The following is a 12,429-nucleotide window of genomic DNA, read 5'->3' as shown; positions in this document are numbered from 1 at the left end:
GCAGGTAGAATGGTATCCGATGGGGCGGTGGAGGTCTTGACCTCAAAACATTGAGATAGGGAGTCAGACTTGACGTTTTTAGAGCCCGGGCGATAAGACCGGATTAAATTAAATCGTGTGAAAAATAATGCCCAGTGAGCCTGTGTAGTGTTGAGGCATTTGGCGCTACGAATATACTCTAGGTTCTCATGATCTGTCCAGACCAGGTACCCCCGAACCCCCTAACCAATGACACCACTTGCCCAAAGCCAACCGGACGGCCAATAATTCTCAGTTGCTGGTGTTAAACGGTGTGAAAAAAAAGGCACGTGGATGCACCTTTCCATCCTAGGAAGAGCTCTATGACAGGACCGTTCCTACACCAACCTCAGATGCATTCACCTCCACCACGAACTGACTTGCTGGGCCGGGAGTTACAAGAATCGATGCAGTAAAAAACCGCTCCTTTAATTTAGAAAACGCGGCCTCAGCTCGTGGGGACCAATAAAAGTCAGTGCGCATGGAGATGAGGTCTGTCAAAGGTGCGACGAGTTGGCTGTAGTTCCTAATAAACATCCGATAAAAATTAGCGAACCCCAGAAACCACTGCAATTTGCGAGAATCTGGGGTTGGCCAATCGAAGACAGCTCTAACCTTAGACAGGTTGTAAACTGACTGCAGGTGTGAGGTAAATGTGTTTGTCTGCGCCACCAACCCCTGTGATCTTAATGATAAGCGGGTTTAGGAAAATGGATGGATGAATCAACCTGAATACATTAGGCCATGCCAAAGAAAGTAATTTTTTAAATCATGTAGAAATATATCTTCAATTGCATGTTCCCACTTTCTTTCAATGAAGGTGAAAAATCTTTCTTTTTTTTAAACAGTTACAATGATGACCTTCAATATGCATTGTTGACAGATCCTTGGTTGTTATGGTCATAGATTTAGTGGCTGCTTTGGATCAAGATGAAGAGGTGACAGATGTCATCTGTCTAGAATCACACCTCAAAAATGGAGAGTAGGTTACTCTTTTGTCTCAGTTTTCGCAGATTCAGTACAAGATCTTTTGTACAATTGACGCTGTGCATGTAAAAACCAAAATGCCTGAGAGTGTTTTCTTCTTGTGATCTAGAATGGTGGAGGTGGAAGTGGGTGACCACAATGTTTTGCTGGTACGCAGTAATGAGGCCTACAGTGCCATCAGCAACCAAAGCACTCATTATGGTGCTCCACTGAGCAAAGGCAGCACTTGGAGACATTATGAAATGATTGTATCAGTCTCAGTATAGCTTACTGTCTCTAACGTGGCTATCCAATAATTCATATAACTATCCTTTTAAAAGTATTTACATTACAGTGGAAATGTATGGTTCCTCTACAGGGGTGTCAGGTCACAGGGCCCTGCGCTGTGTGGCCTCCTGTAATCCGTCTTCTTGGAGTGATCATTTTGTATGGGTCGAGTACGCCCACAGCCGCTTGCAGTTGTTGTCTGCGAGGTTATCACCCTTCCAGTGCAGCCTCAGTTATCAGGGTGTGCTGTCCCTGGCATGGTTCCTGTTTCAATGTGAAGACCGGTGACTTGGAGGAGCATCCGGGAATTGACTGTTTGCCCTGCTACACGGCATTGTGCCATAGATTCACACATACATAGACAAAGATGCTAATGTATAAAACAATTTTGCACTGCAAAGTGCTTATTCTCTGAGGATTTAAATAATGCATTAAATACATGAAAATGAGCATTGTAATAAAAGTTATATTTTTTAATTAGTGCTTTGTTTTCATACATGCTAAAATAGGTTACTGATATTATCTGACTTTGTCTTGACAGGTAAAGGTTGAGAACAGAAAAGTCTATGTGTCTGGGACAAAAAAGGTAATGTCCCTGGACCTTTGGTATTGTATTTTGTACCAGACTAGAGGTAGACCGATATATCATTTAACCAATTAATCAGTGCTGATAGTTGCTTTTGAGAACTACTGGTTATCAGCAAAAATCAATACAGATAACCTATATATATATATATATATATATTGTCAGGTGTATTTTGTTGATTCATGTCTTTTATTTTGAAAAGTTTAGTTCCTGTTCCCTTGTCATGTGATTTCTGTTTTCCCTCCATGTTCATGTGTCATGTTTTCATTGGTTTATTGTTTAATTAGCTTGTTATGAGTTCTGTTTGTTCATTGGTTTATGTTCTCCCATGTCTTGTATTTAAGCCCTCGTGTTTTCATTGTCTAGTTGTCAAGTATTGGATGTGATTGTAGATGTTCAAGTCAGGCCATGTTCATGGTTAGTTTAGTTCACATGTAGTCAGGGTTATTGGTTTTCACTTTGTAAATAAACTGCACTTGGGTTCTTCATCTCATCATTGTCTTCATCATTGTCAGCAGCCAACATCGTTGTATATATATTCAATAAATGGATGAAAAAAAATATCGGCTGATTAATCAGTTTTCTGCAACTTTAATTATTGGTATCAGCAAAATTAATTATTGATCATTCAAGTCTGCCGTACAATTCGATATATGTATCTGATATGATAAATGGCAAGCAGATAAACTATTTGTTGTTTTTAAATTCAAATGCTGTTTGAAAAAACAGACCAAAATCAGGTTGGACAATTCTAACAGTAGTTCTGTTAGAACTTTAAATCTTTAAATTGGGCCTGTCAGTAAAAGTATATAACCTCCTGCTGAACTCTGTGCAGATTCAGGGTCAACCTAAGCGAATAAAGTGGATGGGAGCCGGAGATCAAGGAATATATCACACTGTGATGCTCTTAGGAGGAGGTGAGAGAGAAACATGTTACTTTATTTAATGTAGAAAGTGTTAATGTTGTTTGTAATATTAATGCTGTGTTTTGTCGCAAACAGGGGCATCCTTTTTAATCTGTGCTGAGACACTTTGGCAAGAAAACTATGGGGGCAGAATTATTATGGTATCTAGAGATGACCTTCTTCCATATGACAAAACCAGACTCAGTTAAGTAAGGCACAACACCTGTGTATAGTATACTATTTAAAAAGTTATATCCAGGGCCAGCCCTAACATTTTAGAAGCCCTAAGTAGATTTTCAAAATGGGGCCCCCCTACCTACAAATACAACTAATCCAAACACACCCAAAATCAATAATTAAGCAAGTTTAATGTGTGCAAATAAACAAATCTATTTATTCAAGAGCAAACCGCGTTTAGGCTACTTTCAGTGACATCACACTCCCTTTAGATGCTTTAATTACACCTTTTGTTTTCACTTTGATCTAAAATAAATGACTTTCCAATGTCATGTACAGCACTGTCTGTCTTCCCTTAAATGGAATGATAAGGGGAGAATAGTGAAATTGGCAAAAGATTGACTTGAACCCAGGTTGTCATGCAACTAACCAAATGTCTTTCTAATGTCACCACATCAAATCTTAGTCTGAGGAAGGTTAAATTCACATACTTATATCTCCATGTCTTCAAAGCTTGTGTAATATTTTAATAGTTTTGACAGGTTCCATCGGACTATTAACGTGCATATAACCGGGCTGTGTGCCCTTTGATATTTACACTAATTGCAAATAATTATTTGGTTATACTGAATCCGCGGTAGGGGGGCCCCTATGCAGCCGCATATGTGATTTAATAGGCTGGGCCGGCACTGGTTATATATATTATAGAAGGGAAATTATATTACTAATATATTTTTGATTTATGCTGAAATAATGTGGCTTTAAAAAATGTTTAATAATTATTGTTGTGAAGTTTTATTAATCACACATCTAAATAACTGTGCATTTGTGCTAGGGCTATACTTCAAGATATCATATGATTGTTCATCATTTATGCCACTTTCATCCTTGCAGAACTTACACACTTTTTGATCTTTCTTCTTCAGAGCAAAATGCCTGGAATGCCCTGGTGCAGATCTGGAAAACATGCTGATGCTGGAAACACCAGAGGATGCCAGGTGCATCCACTTTGCCTGTATGGGCTGCAGTCTTTGTGGGCACTTCCTTTGTTGGTAAACACACACACACACACACACACACACACACACACACTCATGCACACCATCACTGTCTTTATTTTTGCTTCTACAATTTTATTAATGTTTTGCAAGGCTGATGTTTTAAAGTGACATCTGAATGTCTCATAAAGGACATTCATTTGACATCATTCAATATGTAGTCTACTATGTCTTTAAATGTCTGCGAAGTTTTGTAATTGTATTTTCTCCTTTGATTTTGGAGCAAAAATACAGATAAAAATAAATTACATATGAAAAGTGGTAGCATCGTCATTTTATTTTTTCAAAGAGATAGGTAGGTGTATTAATAAAATCGGTTAACTTTAGCCCCTTATTGCATTAGTTGGCACTGAAATTAGCAGAGCTACATTTTTGCTAAAAACTCAGGAACCATATGGGCTAGATTAAAAATTCTTCTTTCCTCTGAATTCTTCAGTGCCTCTAAATGAAATGGTCATATGAATTTCCATTTCCAAAAGAAAAAAATGACAACTTCTTTGATCACAGTTGCACAATTAGGATTTTCTGAGGTTATAGTGCCCCCCAGTATCCGAAATTAATGAAATTTGGCATATGCCCTCAGAATGTCCTGTTTTCCATGTGTACCAATGTACTTGTGCTCGTAAAAATGCTCTGATACCAAAAACCAATACCATCTGTTGTACTTATGTCATTACGTAAAAATTCAGCACACAAATTAAAATCACGTTATGTCCTAATGAGATCATTTAACAGCAAAAGCTGCGATTTAATGACATAAATATATAGTTTGCATGTGCAGCGCTTTAAATATGAGTGCTTGTGAATGTGTGGAGCCGGTGTTGTGCAGACATAAATACACAAACTGCTCATACCAGTAAGAGCTCGTTGTCTCTTACACGGAAAACATCATCATGAGCAATACGCACTCTTTTTGTAGCAGATGACAGTGAGCAGAGCACTAATTCACTTTTTAGCACGAGGCACATACAGACTACGGACCCTATTTTAAGAGCACAAGCGTTATGTGCAACGCAATACCTTAAGTCATAAATGCAAAGTCAATGGGCATGGCGAAGTGGCCTGCACAAAAGGCGTGACCAAGCGCCATTTAATTCTGAGGTTCTTCTCCGGTTAATGCTTGCATCCTATAATATAGTCCATTCCCTCAAGCACCAACGATTTAAACAAAAACAGCACATAAGAAGTTGGTAGTGTAAATGGACTGTATGCAATGAATTAGAAGAATTGAAAATTACGTTCTTTTGTCCATTAACTGCGTCCTTGAATGTCAGGCATATTTCTATGACAGTGACACACGCCTTTGATACGCATGGATGCGTCATTAAATTAAGTAATTATTATTAATCATTTTAATTTACTGACACTCAAATCATGGCTAGTATAAACAGTGATTGTATCGGTGCACACTTCACTTCTACCAGTCGATTTTGATTTAAATAAATAAATTCATTTTTTGAAACACGAAAAAATTAAACCAAAAATATTTCTAAATTCAAATTACACTTCAAATGAAAATAATATATAATAAAAAATAATGAAGTGGTCAAAAATGTCATTTAAATCCAAACAGTTTACTCACTCCAACTTGTTCCACCGGCCCCTTTTGCAGTGACTTAAAAATCACTCTATGACAACGGGTGGAAAAATACTAGTCAATTATATCAAAATTATAATTTATAATAAATTGTAATTAATTATATTTATTTATCACACATTATACATTTGCACATATACAGTGAAATTCTTTTTTTCACATATCCCAGCTAAGCTGGGGTCAGAGTACAGGGTCATAAATACAATTGTAAATATACAATAATAATAATAATACATATAAACTTAACAATAAAATTAATAATAATAATAATAATTGAAAAAACCTCTAGAAAGTTTGACACAAATATCATCATTTTTTTGTTTCAACAAACGGCTTCAACGCCGATCGTCAAAGACATAATTTGATGTTCTGTACTTTAAGAGTTTGGGCATGAGCTTTATTACCACCTGCTGGTGAAATCTCCAAACTGGAGATTTGTACTTTGCGCTGAGTTAAGAGGTGGTATTGAAACATCTTAGCACAACAACCAAATTCTTAGTAATATAACAAATTGCACTTTGCGCCAATTCATTTACATACAATACACCTAGAGTTTATGCGCCTACACCCACAGTAGCACAAACACTCCCACCCACGCCCAGTTGCACTTTGCGCGCACAAAAATAGAGGCCTACATATTTATTTAATTAAATAGCTTCCTTTTGCAGTTTAATAATCACTATGAGTCACGTAGCGACCGGCTTTTCCGGAGCGGGAAGCTACTTTCATAACATCAAAGCTCCTTGTGGTCATAACAACACAAACACTTAAAAATAAAAGCTCTGCCAAAATAAAAGCTACATTTAATGGGAGAAAAGTACAGCAGAAATAGATCACTATTGTATCTAATATTCATTGTAATACTACTAATAGTAATAATTAATTAAGCAATATTTCACGTCTGTGATGCTTGACAAAAATAACTCCAATGTTGTATTTTGGATTGTGCTGTGAGGTTCTGAAAATAAGCACTAAAAATATAAAAGCACTAATTGTATAATAAAATAATACAATATAATATTATATGCAGTTATTTTAAATGTCACTCTGCCACCGTTTTTTTAAACATCACTCTGGCAGCATATATTAAAAGTCACTCTGGCAGCATATTTTAAACATCACTCTGGCATGTATTTTAAACGGCGCTCTGCCGGTGTTTTTTAAACGTTAGTCTGGCAGCATATTTTTAATGTCACTCTGGTGCGTATTTTAAGTCACTCTAGTACGTATTTTAAGCGTCACTCTGGTGTCGTATTTTAAACGTCACTCTGGTGCCCTATTATAAACGTCACTCTGGTGCCCTATTATAAACGTCACTCTGGTGCCGTATTTTAAACGTCACTCTGGTGCCGTATTTTAAACGTCACTCTGGTGCCGTATTTTAAACGTCACTCTGGTGCCGTATTTTAAACGTCACTCTGGTGCCCTATTATAAACGTCACTCTGGTGCCGTATTTTAAACGTCACTCTGGTGCCCTATTATAAACGTCACTCTGGTGCCATATTTTAAGCGTCACTCTGGTGCCGTATTTTAAGCGTCACTCTGGTGCGTATTTTAAGCGTCACTCTGGTGCGTATTTTAAGCGTCACTCTGGTGCCGTATTTTAAGCGTCACTCTGGTGCGTATTTTAAACGTCACTCTGGCGGTATTTTCAATGTCACTCTAATGCCGTATTTAAAACATCACTCTGGTGGTGTGTTTTAAACGTCATTCTGCCGTGTATTTTAAATGTCACTGTGGTGGCATATTTTAAATGTCATCCTGCCGTGTATTTTAAAAGTCACTCTAGCGGCATCATTTAAACGTCACACTGGTGCGTATTTTAAATGTGACCCTGGTGGAATTTTAAACGTTACTCTGGCAGTATTTTCAATGTTACTCTAATGCCGTATTTAAAACATCACTCTGGTGGTGTTTTAAACGTCATTCTGCCATGTATTTTAAATGTCACTCTGCCCTGTATTTTAAATGTCACTCTGGCGGCATATTTTAAACGTCACTCTGGCGCCGTATTTTAAACGTCACTCTGGCGCCGTATTTTAAACGTCACTCTGGCGGCATATTTTTAACATCACTATAGCTATAATATGTTATATTTTAACATAATTCTGGCGCTATATTTTAATATCAATCTGGTGCTGTATTTTAAATGTCACTCTGGTGCCACATATTCAACAACTCTCTGGCACCGTATTTTTAACATCACTATGGTGCCGTATTTTAAACATCTCTTTGGTGCTGTATTTTTTACATTACTCTGGTGCCGTATTTTAAACATCTCTTTGGTGCTGTATTTTTTACATTACTCTGATGCCGTATTTTAAATTATACTCTTGTGCCGTAATTTTAATGTCACTCTGGAGCTGTATTTTAATCATCACTCTGTTAATGTATTTAACTTGTTAAGGAGGATTCCATTACATTACCCAAGGCTCAACTTGAAAATGTAAAAATGAATGAAAATTCTGCCATTCACTAATTTCTTTATAATCTATTTTTTATTTTGTTTGTTTTTATTATGTCTGAGCTGCAGCTCAAAAAATGGCAAAAGCTGATCATGAAAGTAATCCATTTTATTTGTGTGCTACATTCCAAGTCTTCAGAAGCCATGTGATAGCTTTGTGTCAGGAACAGACCCACATTTAAGTCTTTATTCACTGATATTCCTCCCCTCCACCATAACACTCAATTTTCACTCATTTAAACATCCAAAACTTGCTACCTCAAAAAGCGTTCCCACAAGATTGACGTAAGTGAATCCTTTGAACTGAGGTAAAAAAGTGTCACAAGAGTGATGTTTTCGTGGTGCAGATTAAAATTCACTAGTGTAACGTTTCCATTATGAAGCTACCGTGTGAAAACATGAAATGAATAACAAAATTATTTATACTTAGGTAGATTCCATTATAATATTTGCCTTATTAGGAAGGATTGCCGCATTCAGCATGCTGGGTAGGGAGGTGGAACTCAACACAGTGCCATTTTATTGGACCGTCCTGCTGGGGAGAACCATTCGATATGCTGGTGTGGGCAACTGAATGTCTTAATATTTTAGCACAAGATGTCACCACACTTTACAGTTCTAGTATTTGTATGTAATGGTATAAGTTGATGGTAACTGTGTCCGCAATCTCTATAATGTGCAGGGCATGGGTAGGGATACACTGAGATGGTGCTGAAAGAAAAATCTGAGTTTAAGTTTTTGGCACTTTATCTCAAGTAAGAAGCTTTAACATCTTAGGGAGCGGTTTGCCCTCATACCTGTTTTCTCTAGGAAGAATGAAATATTGATAATGTACTGCTGTTTAACCACAGGCATGATGAGGTGGTGGCTGCAGCAGGGTTGAATGTTAAGCCTGCTGTCTCAGTGGTGGCAGAAAGGTTGGCAGAAGGAAGAGTGATTACAAAGGCAGAAGCAATGTGAATGAGCCAAAGAAACTAGAAATTCAGTTGTATAAAAAAAATGGAATGAAAATGGAATTAAAGGAGTACAGCATTAGAAGCATTGTATTGTTCATTCTTTCTTCTGTAGGTCCGATGACCTCAGCTGGCTGAAGCTGCAGCCCCTGTGACCTCTAAAAAATTATTTAGCCATTCTGTCCTCAGTCCATCCCATCCAATTGTGCCTATACTCGGAGGACTCATACTCAGATATGCGGTTAAGGCTCTGGGTTACTGATCAGAAAATTGGGGGTTCAAGCCCCAGCACTGCCAAGATGCCACTGTTGGGCCCTTGAGCAAGGCCCTTGACCCTATCTGCTCCAGGGGCACCGTATCATGGCTGACCCTGCACTCTGACCCCAGCTTAGCTGGGATATGTGAAAAAAAGAATTTCACTGTATATGTGCAAAACATATAATATGTGATAAATAAAATTATAAATTATACAGTATGGCTTATCAAAAACTTTGTTCACAGTTTGCCATTTTTATACTCTTATTCAGAAAGAAGACCCACTATACCCACATGCAACTAAGAGAAGCTTTTATTATGTTCTTGTATTCTTTTCCAACTCTGCTGAATGTTTTCTAAGCTCCTAATGGAAATTTGAGGCTTTGTGACTTTTGCCAATTGAACATGTGTTTGAGCTTGGAGTCATGGGATCTATTTTTCTCAAAATTTATATGAACTTTACACACAATGTTTCAAACATTATTATTCTAATCAACATAATGGTTTAAGCATAATAATCAAATGGTACTAAAGGGAAAGTTGTGACTGACAATATTTTACCATCCCTAAAGAAAATAGCCTTTTCTGACTGTAGTAGGAGGCATTTTCTCTGAGACCTAGTTTACTAAAAACACATACTGTATTTTAAGACCTCATGGAATTAGTTCTAATCTAGTTTAATAAAAATTAACGTTACTATAGCTAAATGTTTGCAAACTGACTTTTACATGCCAAATTCTACATTTTGCTGCAGTTCCCTGGTGAAATTAACACTACAGGCACTACAAGAACTGTGCGTTTTATCCACTTTAACACAAATCAAGAGTACAACAGCTGATTATGACTTTATAAACACTTATTTTTCGCACTATTACTCACACACTTATGATATCGAAACACTGTAACACATCGTTTGAAAAATTATACATTTTAATTCTTGCATTATACACTCACATACATTCAAGGTGCTGTAAGCGATTTTTTCATGGAAAGGTATGCAAAATATTTTACTACTCCCTGAAAGATATTAATGAAATAAGTGTCCTGAGACGTCTCTGTGACAGCTCTAGACTCTGTAAACAGAAAACAAAAATGTGTCCGCAGTCTCCTATGCTTTCTGTCTGTCAATCATTTTGCGCGTTCTCATAGTATTGAATAGTTGTAGCAAATTATTGCGGTATAATGCCATTTTTATGCCATGTAGGTCGTAACAGTTGTCAGTTGAGGGCACTTTTTTGCTGCTGTTGTTTTTGACAAACGTTTCTGCTTGTGATGGTCTTAATAAAGCTCATTTGCTATCTTTGGAGTGTGGCGTTTTGAAAAAGGGGGCGTGGCTAATTTAACAGGCTCAGCTTGTGGAAATTCTAGAATGGCTTAAATTGCTTATAGCACCTTTAATCCAATGTGAATAGTTTCCGTGGTAGCTCAATTCATAGACTGTTGAACTTCAGACTTGGAAGACCGAGGCTCAAGTCCAGTCAAGCAAACAAGCTGACACATTAGCCGGAAGTGTCATAGAAGCAACACGAAATGACATGGTTGCTTCAGAAAATGTGCTTTTCATGTCACATTTACTTTTAGGACACTATCGGTTAGGTTTAGGTGTTTGTTTAGGGTAAGGATGTCTGTTTAAAACACTATTGGTTAGGTTTAGGTTAAAGTTTTAGGTTAGGGAGGTTAGGTTAGTGACAAATATTCACTTGAAAAATGTAGTCTGATTACGACACCATTTCACTCTCTTTTGGCACCCCCTGCTAGACATTTCACTAGGAAACTGCAGCTAAACGCATAATGAAGCAGGTCATTTCGTTTTGCAAAAATGTTTCATGAGACCAGGCTGAAAATGGGAGTTTTGAGAATTTTTAGTCAATGTGTGTTAACTTTGAGGCCATCTATGCTAGTGTACTCCTAGAAGTTGACAAAATAAACATTTAAAATTAGCAGTCTTTCAATTTCTCTTTTGTCTACAACACAAATGCAAGACTGATCACACTGTGAATTTGGTGACAGGAGATTGAAATTTCTGCTTCTGAAATCAGTCTGCGCTTACCAAAATTCGAAGCTGGAAGTGTTGTTGAAGTGAAATGTCCACAGAGTGCCACTAAAAGTGAGTTTCTAGTTGTAAATGGTGTAATACAGTCAACAGGAATGCACATTTGATTAACCGTACTCCCTAACCCAAACACTAACCCTAAACCTAACTGTAAGTGGATTAAAATTTAAAATTAGAGTGAAACTGCAATGTCCAAACCTAACCATTTTTTATGTAAATGCACTTACTTCCTGGTTTCCATGGGACTAGAACACGTATCTCAGAGATTGCTTATGCAAAGTGCTAACAGTAGTGCTAGAAATGTATAATAGAGTTTATTAAGATATACAGTCTCTCTGGAATACAGTGTGCTTGTTGTATCTAGGGGGCGTTTATGGCCATCAGGTTGTGAAATAGAGCAGTGGTTCTCAACCAGGGGGCCGGGACCCACTAGAAGGCCTCAGCACACTTCCAAGGGGACCTCAAGATGACTTAAAATTAATTTAAAATAAGAAATATTAAAATAATTAAAATAATCCTACTTAACTGAAATGCAAAAAAATACTTTATGATGTATGCCTACAAATTATAAACAGACTCTTTCTGAAACTTCTAGAATTAAAAATGATTAATGATTAAATGATCCATAATTATTTTAATCAGACACGTCTAGTTTCGGGCGAGGGGGCCTTCAAATATTGTCTTGGAGTCAAAAATGTTGAGAACCTCTGAAATAGAGCATGGGTATTAGAAAAATTCACAAGGCCAATCACAAGGTTTAGGAGGATTAGATGAACACTGACCGATGGATGGAAAGAGATGCTGAATGTTAGTGGTCACAAAATGGGGAGCACATATGATAGAGCTGGACAAACATGTTATAAAAGGGCATATTCAAAAAGAAATGCTGTGCTGCTCTCTTATATCGCCTCTCGTTCGCTCTCTTTTGCCACACAACCCAGTTTTTTCTCCCAGATCCTCATATTTCACTTCTCCTGTACTCATCAGCAAGAATTTGTGCAGAGAAATATGGGTCATACACAACAGTCCAAACTGGGAGGTGATAAAGTATGTGGGCCATGAATTAGAGCCTAAATCTCAAAGCAGTAACTCACAATTGAGACAAATC

At 37.3% G+C, this 12,429-nt stretch overlaps 1 pseudogene; it reads left to right on the top strand.

Annotated features, from left to right (window-relative positions):
- The first annotated feature begins 1,114 nt into the window (after positions 1–1,114).
- On the top strand, positions 1,115–9,168 carry LOC127428771 (apoptosis-inducing factor 3-like; annotated as a pseudogene).
- The last annotated feature ends 3,261 nt before the right edge of the window (positions 9,169–12,429 follow it).

The sequence above is a fragment of the Myxocyprinus asiaticus genome, chromosome 38 (assembly GCF_019703515.2).
Source record: "Myxocyprinus asiaticus isolate MX2 ecotype Aquarium Trade chromosome 38, UBuf_Myxa_2, whole genome shotgun sequence".
In the NCBI taxonomy this organism is placed as follows: domain Eukaryota; kingdom Metazoa; phylum Chordata; class Actinopteri; order Cypriniformes; family Catostomidae; genus Myxocyprinus; species Myxocyprinus asiaticus.
The sequence above is the reverse complement of the archived record's forward strand: the minus strand, read 5'-3'. Positions and strand labels throughout refer to the sequence as shown.